Source organism: Tiliqua scincoides, chromosome 1, assembly GCF_035046505.1.
Source record: "Tiliqua scincoides isolate rTilSci1 chromosome 1, rTilSci1.hap2, whole genome shotgun sequence".
In the NCBI taxonomy this organism is placed as follows: Eukaryota; Metazoa; Chordata; class Lepidosauria; order Squamata; family Scincidae; genus Tiliqua; species Tiliqua scincoides.
The window spans coordinates 223,673,481-223,678,533 of NC_089821.1; positions in this window are offsets into that span (position 1 = coordinate 223,673,481).

A 5,053-nucleotide genomic window follows, 5' to 3' on the forward strand; every position below is an offset into this window, starting at 1 on the left:
AGTGGCTCCAACACTCTTAGAGCCACATCAAAAGAGGCCCTAACAACACAATCCTAAGCATATCTACTCAGAATGCAGTTCTGAATTCAGTGGGACTCATTCTTAGGTTCACAGGACTACCGCCTAAGAGTGAATAAAGTGCCAAATTTGAGAAAGAGAAATTCGCATATTGAATGAACCAGCTGGATTTAGCCACTGATCTTTGATACCATGACATAGAATTGTTTTTGACAATGTATCACTCATGGAGGCAAACTTCCCATCTGCCATGTTATTTTACCCATGTCATGCAAGCAACATTGGGAACTGGCTCAGCTACACTCACAGCAAAATGACAACAGGTTGAAAAGCTGTAGCACCAACTTCTCTGAGCAAGTTCTAAACTACATTTCTTCAATTGAACAAATCATCAAGTACATTATTTGCAACAGCAGACTGAATACCTGTGCTTGCAATGCTTGCTTGATGCGCTCATCTTTCTCCTTGTCACTCAGAGCTTGTTTGTTGTTCCTTGTCCCTTTATTGTATGTTTCTATCTTTTGCTGGTTTGGGGCATTTTGGGAAAAAAAAAATAAGAAAATAGTTATTAAATTAAAAATAGTTATTATGATAAGAGGAAAATTAAGGCACAACATTTTCCTCCCATTTTATATATTAATGAGCTCTATTACTGACATATACATCTTAAAGATATCCCAAATGCCAGCTAAAGAACTGCTCACAAATTTTCAGTACTACACAGATTTTTAAAATATTCATTAGAGATCTCTGCTCCATCAGTTGAATGGGCGGCTGTGGTAGATCTCCAGAATGCAGGTGGGGTGGATTCAAATTGTGGGAAGTCGCCACCATGGTCCAATAAGGACAGCATATTCCAGTAGCCCTTGCTTCTTCCAGGGCTGTAGTTAGAGATTTGCGTGAATTGCTTCACTGGTTTCCTGGAAGTTTACAAGCCTCAAGTATTTGTGTACCTTACTTTTTGCAGTTACTGTTCTCAGTGTTATGATACCACAAAAAGAAAACAAGTAAATCTGGATTGTGCAGGCCTGAAATTGTTACCAGAATATTCACTGCCTGGGATGCATAATATATCTGGAAGACACTGTGCTTGTGACAACTTGACAAAATTGTACCGATTCACACTAAAAATGAACCATGAGGTAACCTGATGTGGCTTGCACCAGACAGCAGGGGTGAGAGGGCAGCAGATTAAGGGTGCCCTTTACCCAAGTCCGCCGCCACCTCCAACATGAGCAGCACTGATTGGTTTCCACCTGCTACAAGTGAGTGGAAAAATGGATCATCCACTTCACTATTCGCTCCCCTCATTTCTTCCTCACACGGATGAACTGAGGAAGAAGTAAAAGGAGTGAACCAGCTCACTGCTGCTGTGCCAAAAAACCCATACAGACAGCAGTAAGCCCTGCCCCTGGTTCCTTCCTTGCATGGTCCATTTAAACTGCAAGAGGCTGCACAAGGAAGAAGTTAGGGGAAGCAGTCACTTACCTGACTCCTTCCTGCCAATCACTTTAAGTAAAAAAGAAAGTGCAGTGTACAGTGGGAGTTTCCAGCACTTCCTGTTTTACTAAGATCAGGCAGGAAGGAGCTGATGTAAGAAGCAGTTATTTTTCCTCAGCTGGAAAGGATGGCACAAGCAGCAGCATCTGGCAGGGGTATTGGTTCAGCCGTCCCTGAGGAGAGCTGTCAGAGGCAGTGGATTTTTCTTCACAATGGTATCTCCATGCCAGGAGAATCTGCAGCTATTGAAGTCTGCCTACCTTGCTGCTCATAAAGACAAAGAGATTAGGTATCAATGTTCTGAATCTTGAGAAATCTTCCCCAATCCATGGTTGGAGGTTTGATAAGAACATAAGAAGAGCCCAGCTGGATCAGGCCAAAAGCCCATCTAGTCCAGCTTCCTGTATCTCACAGTGGCCCACCAGATGCCTCAGGAAGCACACAAGAGACCTGCATCCTAGTTTCCACCCTTGCATCTGGTTTCAAATGGTCAGAAACCAAATCATCAAATGAGCTGGCATTGAGTCTGCAACTCTCCTTTCTACCAAAAGAAAAATGTTACAACAATATTAAATTGGATGGTTCCTTTAAGAGGATATAAAATGAATGATTTAATGAAGTACTACTGAACTACGGCAAGCATTATTTATTAAAATATCTCACCTTTCCTCACAACAGAGGACCTCATCTCAAAAGACAGGGTTCCAAGTGGGCAGTACCACCATAGAGAAGGCCATCTTGCATATACCATCAGCTAACCCTCAGACGGTTATGCAGTGTGCAACAGGAGCTCTCCATTGGTGGGGAACCCAAACTCATAATTCAGTCAATAAGGATAATAAATGCCACTGTTCTTACCTGAACTGCTTTGTAAACTTTTAGTTGAAAAGCGGTATATAAATACTGTTAATAATAATAATAATAATAATAATAATAATAATAATAATAATAATAACCCAGTTTAAATCAACTTGTTGATCTTTTGGAATCTATACTTACACAGATCATATACATGGCCCTAAATCAGGACTACATAGTTCAATGCCTAATAAACATCATGTGCAACAAAGAATGAGCCATTTTCTCCTCTTACCAGTCCTACTAATGTTCACGAGAATGTTTGCAATATGCAGAAATTAACAGAAAAAACTGTTTAGATGGCAGTATTAAAAGCTTTACTAAGAATGTTATATGTCCAACCTAATGCATTAACCTGATGAAACTTAGTAGCTGTATTCCTTAAGACAAAGGAATACAGTTTAATATGGAAATTGCAAACAGTCTAATAAATGAAATTGAAATGTCTTATTTTGGTGAAAAGACTGAGTAGTAATAAATGATAAATTTACTCCAGATTTTATAAGAGTAACTTCAGTTTTATCCCCACAACCTGCTTAAGGAATACAACCAAAGTGAAAATCTTGGAGAATAGCAAGGTCAATCAAGGGTCATTTAAGTGGTATGTGAAATCCTATATGTGGCTCCAAAGATACAATTGACACCATCATGTTTTACAAGAATAACAGTATCATTCACACCAACAGTTGATTGTCCCTCTTCAATTATTTTATCTGAGCAACATTTATCTTGACTTAAGAATTGGGGGCAATCAGTTTAAATCAGAAAGTAGCTTTCTGGAAAAAAAATATCACCAAACAAAAAAGCTTAACAAGTAGAAATCAAACTTCATATCAAAAGCTTGCTTGCAACACATACTGCCTCCTGAACACAGTAGCCTAGAAAGTATACAACAGAATGCAATGCCTTGAGATTTAGTCAGAAAACAAAATGAGTACAGTACATGTAATATAACAAGAAATAAAGTATTTAGCACAATGGCTAAAGTTAAATAAAACAAAACCTGCTAAACTATCTATTCCCTTTTTTAATGTCTTTGGATAAGAACTAACATACTGCTTAATTAGAACTTTGCTCAGACTGGCAAGAATTCCCCTTTCATTCTTTGCTACCAAGGACACACTGCAAACATGCATAATCCCAGCCATTCCCAGAAAGGTCTGCTTGTGTAAGCCTCAGAGGCAACAAAAACAAAAGTGGGGGCTGGAAATTGCTAAATGGCTAAGAAGTTCAAGCTCACCACAATGGTAGCAAACATGAGACAAAGTTATGAAATACCTTCAGTTCAGTGCATCAAGTTATACTGAGGAATAAGAAAAGAGTTTTGATAGTGATTTTTAAAATGTTTCCATGACATTGATTTTCCCATTAAAAATCACCTTCCCTGCCCCAACCTGCTTTTCCTTCATGGGGCAAAGATACAGACAGATTTTTAACAGAACTGATCTGTTTTCCCCAGCATGGCAAAATAAAAGCTGGAGGGAATGGGGCAGAAAAGAGATTAAAAGTTACAGAACAAAATGTTGGACTTTTTTTTAACAACATGAATTTTTAGACACAGCTATGGTCTAAAATAAATTGTTAGACCTGGATAAATGTTAGATAAATAGCCCTTCTCACACACTCACTGACTCACACTCACCACTGCTCTGATCCAGTTTGAATCCTTCTCCCCTATGGCTGCTTTTAAGTGAAAATCAAGATGTCAGAAAATCTAATTAGAGTCCGCTTGCATTCATGGTCTCATATACATACCCGTGTAAAACTTTAAAACAATGCATAGCTCAGGTTCAAGATAATGATAATGCTCCTTGTGGAAACAAATAACAGGTGAACAGAAGGTGCAAAGGGGGAAAGTAGCATAAATTACAACTGAGTTTACATTACCTTTGCACTTTGCATTGACATGTGGCTTCTATATGGAAGCTGAAGTGCCAAGACAGGCTATGTAAATCATTACAGAATACTATAATTAAGAAGGATGCACTTTAACAGCTTATGGTATTGGTTGTACAAGACTTCTGTGTGGCCCCTAAGGAACACTGCAACTACATATAACCTCAATGCTAATAAATAGAGTTTGTATGCATCCTTCCTCCACACTTTGTGAAGAATGGCTATATTTATCACCTTGTTACTATGGCAATATTATGTATGACGTAGGCCAGAGCGTTGGCACTTTTATCCTTCCTCTTTGTACTTGCAACAGATCCTTTTCATATGTTGCTTTGAAGATGACCCTCCACTAAAAAGTGCAATTAATTACACTGGCAATTTGGCTTCGGGGGGCCTAGTCAGGGATTTTTTTTCACTTGTAAACCTTTCCATACACTGATTTTGATAGTACTGAAGAGGCTGGGAAAATATACTGTACTGATATCACAAGCTCCCAAACTGAGCATCCATGTTGTTTTACTGCACAACGAGAAAGAAAAAAAACGTTTTAGACCCAAGTACAGCCTCCTCGTTATATGGTTTCCAGCGGGGTTTGAAGACCTCTCTCTTTCACCTGGTCTTTGAGAAGAGAGGTATTCCCTAGGGATCCCTTCTTAACTTTTATGCTGTTTTTACATGCTAATCAGTTCTGTTATTGCTCTTATTTGTAAAAAAAATTTAATGGTTATTTATGTTCTATTGTACACTGTTTTGGGTTTTTAGAAAGGTGGTATAGAAATCT